We start from the raw sequence: 10,161 nt of genomic DNA, 5'->3' as shown, positions 1-10,161 counted from the left end.
GGGAAATCCATTGAGTTTCGCTGCCCCTTATATTTCAAATCGCACGGCAAACCCACAAACCATTTTCTGAATCAGTCACGTGGTACGGCCGGCTCGCGAGGCTTCGAACGTCACCACATACGCCATCGACACAAGCCTCGATACGCGCTTCACCAAAATCTACCTGGATTACTCGACACACGCATCGAACCTCGACACGAAAGGACACATCACTAATTTAGGCATCTATATATGTCAGCCACATACTGAAAGTCATTTAGCAGTATATGGAGGCTTTAAAGCTCCACTCAGCCTGTAAATGCACTGTACGGCTCAATCTCACTGCTCTTATGAACCCGGTTTGGTTTTCAGCAATAACAACACAAAAAAAGCTCTCAAACCCGCTGCACTTAGCACCAAGCCACAGACAGACAAAGTTAGCGAACTAGGTAGTGACTTTTTGGGCACAATATTATACACATTGTGATCTATTCATATACAGGAAACTTGATAGAACATCACTGATTTAGGAAATGGATTGTTTTTGGGATTCAACCCACAATAATCACCCCGTCAAGGTGACATTTCCCTCCTCGTGACGAATGTTTGACTTGAAGTGTTTGACACTCAATGTGCCAGACAGTTAACAAGTGGGTCTATAGATTTAGTACCTTTTGGGGCATCCATCACTCATATCAAACGTCATCATTTGTCAATATTCCATTAGTGGAAGTGAGAGACCAGGATTGCTGCTCTTGATTGATTGTCACACTACTACTAATCTCTGGGGGGTAAATAAAGTCTGCATTGAATGAATAGTTACAGAGGTCAAGTCAAAGTGTTTGTCCGCGTGCAAACAAAACCACAGGAGTTTTGTTAATTAGGCTGCAGCTTTTTACCAGAATAAGGGTATTACAGAACACAAAGACAAGCACACACTAAAGAGATGAACAAGCCCGCCAAGAAAACCTGAGGTTGGCTGTCTTGGAACTCTACAAGAGAGAGAAACGCATGACAGGTATGTACATATAGAAAGTGCCGGCAGTGTGGCTGCACAGGGGCCCGTGGGATGAGGGGGGCCATTGAAATAGAGGGCCCTCCAACAAGTTGGGCAGAAAGTGGGCCAATGTAAGCAATTTACATTGCCATCTCATCCCTGTGTTCAAAGAAGAACTGTATCAAATTCCTAATGGAGCCAATTAATTTGCTACACCATGACCTCAAAAGGCAAATCCATCTCCATCAATGTTTTACGTTTTTGGGGTAAACAAGTAATTTACAATCTATAACAAAAGTATATGCTGCTTATTTTACGTTACTGGAATAAGTGTGATGATGATAGTGTGCACTCGGGCTCGTCGTAACCTTACGGCACTACATTATGGACTAGGAGAAAAGAAAAGCTTCTCAGGTTGTCATCTAGCCACTTCTGGCTTGATATTATTATGATGAACTATAGCAGCCAATGTGAACCAACACCTGTGACACTTCAGAGAAACACCGTAAAACCTAACTGTACATTAATGTGTAATCCAAATGCAATACATAACAGATAATGTTTTTTTTTTATGTATTTATGTGAGGACAGACTGAAAGAAAATGTCCTGGCAGAGGAAAATTAATTTGAGGAAAAGTGAGAGGGTAACCGAAACAACTCTAAGATAAACAGTTCCATCCTTTTATCTGTCTGGCATACACTGACTACAAATGCAAAATAAACTCCAAAGAGGAGTAAATGTGATGGTTTGGTTTGTTTGTGTCTTTGTTTGAGCAACAGCACAATAACACTTGGATAGCACCATTGTGGTTGTATTGCAGTTGGATAATAAATAATAGTGTTCAAAGCCACATAAAGTGGTTAAAATTTGTTTGTTATATTTTTGTTAAAATGTCTTTTCCTGCTAACTCGTTTTAATTTAAAAGGGACTCATGAGCAAAAGAAAAAGTCCTCAAGCACCACGAGCACCACAGGACTAACAGCAGTGTGGCCGCTGATGAAAGACACCGAGAACAGATGTGTGTGTTGTTCCTCTGTGAGCCTCTGCAGCTGCGAGGAGGGAGACATCCATAACAGCTGCACGAGAAGACAAAGCACAGGCTCAACAGACTGAAGGCAGGACAGATTACCCTCGACCGGACATCCATTCATCCTTTGAGGGAAAGACAGAATTGATCGTGAGATATAAAAACTATATAAAAGCTTTGGACAGACTTGCAGCGAAATGGAATTTGAGAGAAAACTACCAGGTGTTTTTTTTCCCCTTGTTTTATGTAAATCATCACTTTTCCGCAAATGAAAAGAGAATTTGATCAGTAGATCAGTATAACTGCAGGGATTAAGGCAATTTAGAACGTGAGTTTATACTTCTGATTGTTTAACTAGTAACTATTCCTACAGTGGTTCACAATATTCTCCACTTGTGACCACTGCAAATGCAACTTCTTAACCCCAGAGCCCCCACAAATGGGGGCTAAGCCCTTCGTCGAGCCCTTCTTCGAACCTCTTCGTCGATCTCCCAAGCCCAACCAGTCCAAATAGGGCCTCTGGTGTCATACAGCCAAAAAAAGGCACATCCTGGCCTTACAAGTCAATATAAGTCAATTGTTCATGTGTATGACACGATTCCACGATAAATATGAACATAAACCATAAGTATGACTCGAAGGGACTCAGGAGTGACTTGGGAAAGCACCCAGAGTTGTGAAAATATGCCATTTCATATTGATAGCATGAAGCTATACCGGATTACCATACAGTTGGGGAATCCTTAGAGCAGGGGTTCTTAACTTTTTTGACCTCAGGGCCCAACATTTCAAGTACAAAGTGCCCCGGGGCCCATTCAAATATTAACACTGTATTGGTTTATTAACTAATTGATCTCACTCTTGGTTTGACTTGTACTTAATAACTAAATCAAACCTACCTACAGTTTAACAAGCAAAAACCTTGTCAAATAAATGGCATGATACAATGTGATCATCACAAAGACATTTATTGATCATGTGTATGTAAACCTGCACAGACAACAAGTCAAGGAACAAATCAAGCTAATACAAGAACTAATTTAAAGGCTCAAATCAGGTGTATTAACACAAAAATAAGTAATTATTCGATTTTTCAACAAAAACAAGGGAGACTCAAAAAAACTGAGAACAAAATTGAAATTTAATAAATAATATGTGGTAATAAAATAAATACACTGCACAATTATTAAGAAAGTAGTTTTTTTTAGGATTAATTGTATTATTGAACTAATACAGTGCTCTTGGTTAATCCACAATGTTAATAAACCTTAAATGTTTAATACAGTAAAAGTGAGGTTTTTATTTTCTTAGGAGAATATCTGTGTGTGCACAGTAATTGGGTAACTATTAGTGTGCAGAGAAGTGTGCACACAATTCAAAATAATAATTTTCAAATTAAATAAACTGTAAATAACATTTAAATAAAGTGCAAATTAAAATATAGCCTTATGATGTGAGTTATATGCTTCAGCAGTCTTCATGTTTGCAGAACCAGAAGTTGACAACTGGCGTTCACAGCACATTTGGAGTTGCCCTTCAGTGACAGACAGACATGTTCTGCATCTGAAGTACATTTTCCTTTCTCTTGAAAAATCCAACCGGCTTTCCCACGAGTGTTGGATGTTTGGTTTCTAGATATCGCTTTAGCTGTGAAGCCTTCAGTGGTGCGTTAGTGAGGCTAGCGTTAGCTGGCATTAGTCCACACTCCACACAGGCTCAGGGCTCCACCTCGTTACAAAGCGCTACTTCATGAAGTCAGGATCATTGCACAAACATTTAGATGCTTGGGGGGTTGTTCAGCAGCACTTTAGTCTTCATGTTTTCAACTTTCAGCGTTAGCCGAGTTAGACCCGATCGCTCGGAAATCCTGAACTAAAATAATTATTAAAAATTCTTAACTTCACTCAATCAAACCCAAACTTTGCACATATACTCCTAATATATAGAGCTATGTTATATATTATATCATGTTATATATTGAATTCATTAATATAGTTACGATATTTCCTTTTTTTCCCATTTTTTTAAATATATATATATTTTTTCCTTTTCTGTGTACTATCATAAACTAATATCCCACTATATATTAACTCATCATCTATATTCACAAGGGTTTTATGTATATTATAGCTTTTTAAATTATTCAAATAGACCTTGGGGTTTAGGAGATATTCAGTATTTAGTTGAATGCAAACCATTCACAATTTTCGCCATTTAATTGGCTGGGACAGAAAAGGTTCAAGACCATTCAGTATTACACAAGGAAACAATGAGAAGTAAGCATGATTTAAAGGCATGTATAGAAGAGTTACAGTATGGTTCTCCACCTCATAAAATATATATCATGACCAGCCAATCTAATCTTGTTGAGATATTTGAGTTACTGACCTCTACTGTTCTTTACAAAATTACATTATATAATAAAGTATATATATATAATATACTACACATGTATATTATTTAATATTATTAATATTATATGTATTAAATAATAATAATACATGATACAATAACACAAGAGACTTTAATCTGATTTTAATCAAAGGCAACCAGGCCATGAGGCTTAAAATATTTTATTTTCAACTGACTATTTAAATGAAAGTGCTAGAATTTGTTTAAATATTGTTCCAACCAATACAAGATTAGGCTTCCTAATATATGATAATCACATCAACCACTCACGGAGCCTGAACTCCTGCTTCATTATCGGTTCAACATCATTTGAGAAAATATCTCTCAATCCAGTGCTTCTCACGAGAATGAGCTCCATAGCTGCAGTTCAGTTGCATTTGATCCGGCCTTAAAGGAACATGCACGCTGAAGCCCCACGTTAACACTTATTTGACCTCTGCATGGATCCCTGCGGTGCGTGATCTCCAAGAATAAAATGTTCATCCAGTAGAGTTGCACCCAGATTGAGTTGCCTCATCTCAATTTTCACTTCACTTCTGTTAAACTTCCCAACTTCAAACCTTGTTGAAGTGGACACCCCCAGAGTGAAGGAGAAGCATGAATAATAGATTCTTCAGCCAAAGGGGATAGAAAAAAAGGGGAAAGGAAGTCAGAGAGGGAGAGGTATGAGGGGGCTGATTAAAACTGATAGATTTCACACCAATGCTTTCAGTTTCAAACTTCATGAAAAAAATATTAGTTGGGAACGTTATTCAATCAAATGAACAATAGTTCCTCAAATTAGTAACATGCTCTCAGAGCAGTATTACAGAAGTAACGAGGTAATTCAGAAATAATGGAGCTCCCCAGAGTCTACCTTTAAAATGCTATTCATCACATTTTATATAAGCACTTAAGCACTTAAATAATACATTTATTATTACTATTCAGCAGGTCGTAGTGTAATATGTGCATCTGTTAGGCGTTACAGGATGCCATCTCTCTGCAAAAAATTGTTCACATCATTTCGTTCTATTTTGATAAAAGATTGGTCAGTTTGCTTTTGAAATCAGGCACAGATAAAACAACACTGAATACTTGTGCCTCAGTAATAAACTGATTGTGCTACTTTGGCAAGGTTGATCTGTCACAGTGATACAGTTTGGTATTTGTTTTCCTACAAAACAATATACATTGCTTCAGACTTTCCAAAAAGTTTTATCTGACATATTAGAAAACTGCACACTGAGTCAAAGTGAGATTGTACCACGTTCACCTTATTAGTTTAGCGTGTTAGCATGCTAACTTTTGCTGGTAGGCTGAGGGGAATGTCTTAACTTTTTCAGATTGAAATGTTGACCTCTTGGTGGCACCAGATTAAATGCCATAGGATCACATTTGTTTCTAGAGTTCATCCTGTCGAGGGACATGAATAACAATTCATCTAATGGTCGTTGAGCTATTTCAGTCTGGGCCAAAGCGAACCGACTGACCACCTGACTGACATCGCCACTGATAGAGCCATGCTGTAGTCATTGGTGCAAAGTGAATGCTGCTTCCCACTGTAGGCTTATTTCCAATTAAAATGACTCAGTAGTCAGTGTGCTGACCAGACAGGTTGAATGCATGCCTTGTTCCAAGAGTTTCACAAGGCATACAGGAGGTGACGCCGAGGCCAAAGCAGCGCATAATCTGAAGTCAGCAATAAGGCAGGTGGCAGAAGGGAAACGTCTCCTATTTATCCTCCCTGTTGATTCTTTCTTTTCCTGCCTGCCTGTCTCCTCTGTGGCTTCACAACTTGCTATTCTCTCAGTCTCCTTGTCGCTGGATGACTTTTTCCTCTTCCTTCCTCTGTGTCTATCTGGCTGTCTGTCTCTAACTCCCTCCTCTCTCTCTCTCTCTCTCTCGCTCTCTCTCTCGCTCTCTCTCTCTCTCGCTCTCTCTCAGAGGCAGCCTTTGATCTTGCCAGTGCTAGCGCACAGGTAGACAGTGATGCTGTATAGCTTTTCTTTGCCTATTAGTGTCTTAACTCTTGCTCTGCCTTTTGCAGGAGGCCTACCGAGACATCATTTCCCTAACCCTCACCACACGGCCTGGACACCCTTAATCATAATCAATACTGTGTGTGTGTGTGTGTGTGTGTGTGTGTGTGTGTGTGTGTGTGTGTGTGTGTGTGTGTGTGTGTGTGTGTGTGTAATAAGGTAAAATCAAATGTGCGTGAAAGAAGGTATCAGAAATATCAGCCTGTATATTTCTTAGCATCATCAAGGTGTCATTATGTGATCTTAGATTCTGAATCATTAATCATTCCAGGAGAATGATGAAAAAAATGAAATGTCTCTGGCAATAAAGTAAACTGGTAAATTAAGATAAATATCCATTGTGCTGGGTGCCAAGATTGCTTTTCCGGTGCCACACAAAAATAATGATCTCAAGAGAGCACAATCCTCACCGTTAGAGATTTACTGAAACAGCTATGAAATGGTTCTCAGCCACACTGACATGTTTACCCTCACCCAAAAGAGAAAATAAACAGCTTTGAATATGGTTTTAATTCTTCAAACAGAAGCAATTAACCAGAATCCCACAGTCTTCATGTTCAGAGACTGAAGTCAGTTCTTGATATTTAATCACTATAAAACTCTTTAACTCCTAAACGCACAATAATTGAAACCCCCAAACATGTCCAGTCAAGAACGTGTTGCTAATCTTAGTCGAAACATAACAAGTTCCAACTTTTACACCTAAACTTAACCATCTGAAAGAATTTACCTACTATTTTCAATTATCATAACCTCAGCACCAGCATTTGTATTATTTAATCATGACCACAATCTTCTCGAAGCTCGACCAAGTGATTATAGTTGACTAACATCAGTCACGCTCCACGATGAGCTATTGAACAAATAACTAATTTTACAAAGCAGTCAGTAATAAGATTTTTCAGACACGCTTAGTGATCGTAGCATCATTGTGTTTTCTCGTATAAATATAGTTACAAATGAACAAAACTCAGAGGAGGAACGCTTGCTTTGGTCTCATCTCTCTCTGTGAACCAGTCTTACGTCACTCTTTCTCGCCTCCACTTCTCTGTCTATTCATCGTTCTCTCTTGCCCAGAGTGATGGCTCTATTACCATTCCTCACAGTCGGGCTTCAAAAGTGAGCAAAAATGGAGCAGGATTTCTTGACCATGCTAAAAAAAAGAAAAGAGAATCTTTTAATTTCCCCCCTTTCAGTAGTGAGTTGTGACACCTGCAATATGAGAGGTTTCTGGACTGCAGTTAGTTGAGCTTTGGAACAATTTAGTGAACTCAATACAGAAGAGGGTAAAAACTACTGAATGAATGTATGAGCTAATCAATTAGTCTTAAACTCTGCTTCCTATAAAAAAACTGATATGAACAATGCAGTATCATGCGATCTAAGTTTTGTATTAAAATATCTTATCAGATGGTTTCAGCTGTATAAAATAATGGAAAGTCATTTTTCATGAATCTATTTTCCAGCTGCACATTCTTCCTCTGCGTCTGTTCCCCATTTCTTAAGCCCATCCCCCCCCCCCCCCCCCCCCCCAATCCTCTCTTTCTCTAAGTGCTAGCTCCAAGCCCCGAGCCTCGGGGATCCACACGACTTGATTGTGTTTTGATGTTCTTGTGAAACTTACAAGTGCACTCAGCACTCAAGACCCATAACATACATTTTCAAGACCGTTCACCCAGTGGAAATGAGATGGAGGAGAAAGGAAGAGTATTTACTATTACCGCTGTCAGGGCAGTGTATACATTCACAGCGGCATATTATGCCCACATAACCCTGTTTGTACATGTGAGGGCAAAACAAACATCAAGTATATCGACTTGGATGCATTTGTAAATCCATCTTGACCTGGACTGACTATTCTGCTGTATGCTACTGTATTTTCCTGTCTTGTTATCCCATTATTTTTAGTATATTTTTCTGTTTTACTTTTATTACTTGTACTTTTGTACAATGATCAACTAGTGTAATTATTAACCAACATCAAATTTGACAAACAAAAGGTTAAAAAAACATCACTCGATTACTTGATTCTTCGTCTCCGACTAAGACCTTACATCCTAACTGGGATATTATGAGTTGTGTTTGATTTGAGTCATTATAAAATGATCATTGTGTCCAACGTTAGAAGTGTTTTAAATTACTGGTGGTGTCAATCAAGCACAGGTGATAGACGACCAGACAGTTCTGAGTGCGTACGTTAAAACCCCTGTGGGTGGACAAAGTCTACAAAGGGCGTTTATATTTAGTATCGCTTAACAAAAGCAGCCATGGCATCCACTCAATAGCAACCATAAGTATAATTTAAAAAACAATCTGAGCAATTTTTATGTAAAACTGTAAATCATAGCTTGCTTTATGAAAAAAGCCCAAAAAGGCTGTATCGATGTATTGAACACCATAAGTAATATACAAGCGAAATATATGGTTTGGTACGTGAACAAATCCAAATGTCAGAGATGTGCGCAACTGTGCGCAAATGTGCCCCAATGCAATTTTTTTGAGACCTCGCCTGAATTTTCTCTGTACTAAACCCTTTCTAACTTTGTTCTGCTTCACTTTATCAAAGTCAACCTTTGCAGAGAGAATGTTAACATATTGTGCTATGATTTGGGTTAGAGTTGGACCTCACAGCTACATCGAAGAAATAATCATCCTGAAAGTGATTTCTTTCTAGGCAGAATATATTAAAACACAGCAAGATAAATCCATTTAAAGACAACATTAAGCTGGTGCTATACAGATTTAATTGTGAATTTGGCCAAAAGTAAGGTATTATATTATATTATATACATTATTAATTCATTTGGAGATTCCTCACTATGTGGATGCACATGATGCCAGGATTTATATATATTTTCTTATTTGTGTTTGCCAAACATCAATTAGTTCTCCTTTATTAAATTCCCTCAAAAAGTAGCTGTGTATCATTCAGATATAAATAAGTATGAATAAACAGTTAGTAAAAAAAAGAGCTGTACAAGCTGAAACTAAGTTTTCAAAGATGTTTTTGGTTCAGACATTTAAACTTTAGTCAAAACACAAGTGTCACTTATAACATTAACAATGGCTCTTCTAATTAAAGTGTCCCAGTAAAGAAACTAAATGGAAAGTGTTTCCTACATGTCAAAATGTCAAAATATACAGCAAGTGAAAAAGCCCCATAGCACTGCTAACCATTGCATTTTAACCTTTTCGACACCATGCCCCCCGTGTCTATTATCGGACCAAAAAAGACGTTTCCTTAATTATCTCCGCAACTACATAATTGTTTAACTTCATTTAAATTGCTACAATACCGTAACCCTTGTGAGAAGTGACATATGGTTTACATTTGTTTTAAGTAACTTTTAAGTAAGTTTAAGTACTTACGGAAACTCCGGAAACTTGCAGTGGTCACTAAACCGTTAATAAGTATCCCTTACAACGTTGCATTTCACTAACAGACACATCCTCGCAACCGTACGGGCTTGTGGGAGTCTAACAAAGCAATACACATCCTTATAAGCCCCCTATTAGTACCTGTAAAGTCACAAAACGGCCGGAGCTTTTTTTTCTTTTTCCGGCGCACATTTCGGGTCCTGAAGCCTCCCTGGTCCGCCCACATTTCTAAAACCGCGTCATTCAGCAAGTGCGGAAGCTGGTGAACATTTCGGTACCCAGCATGCCCAAATCGGCCAATGTTTTGCCATAGAATAAGTAATTTATCCATTTTTGAATCGAACAA

The sequence above is a fragment of the Taurulus bubalis genome (genome assembly GCF_910589615.1).
Source record: "Taurulus bubalis genome assembly, chromosome: 4".
Classification (NCBI taxonomy): Eukaryota; Metazoa; Chordata; class Actinopteri; order Perciformes; family Cottidae; genus Taurulus; species Taurulus bubalis.
Note: the sequence above shows the minus strand (reverse complement) of the source record.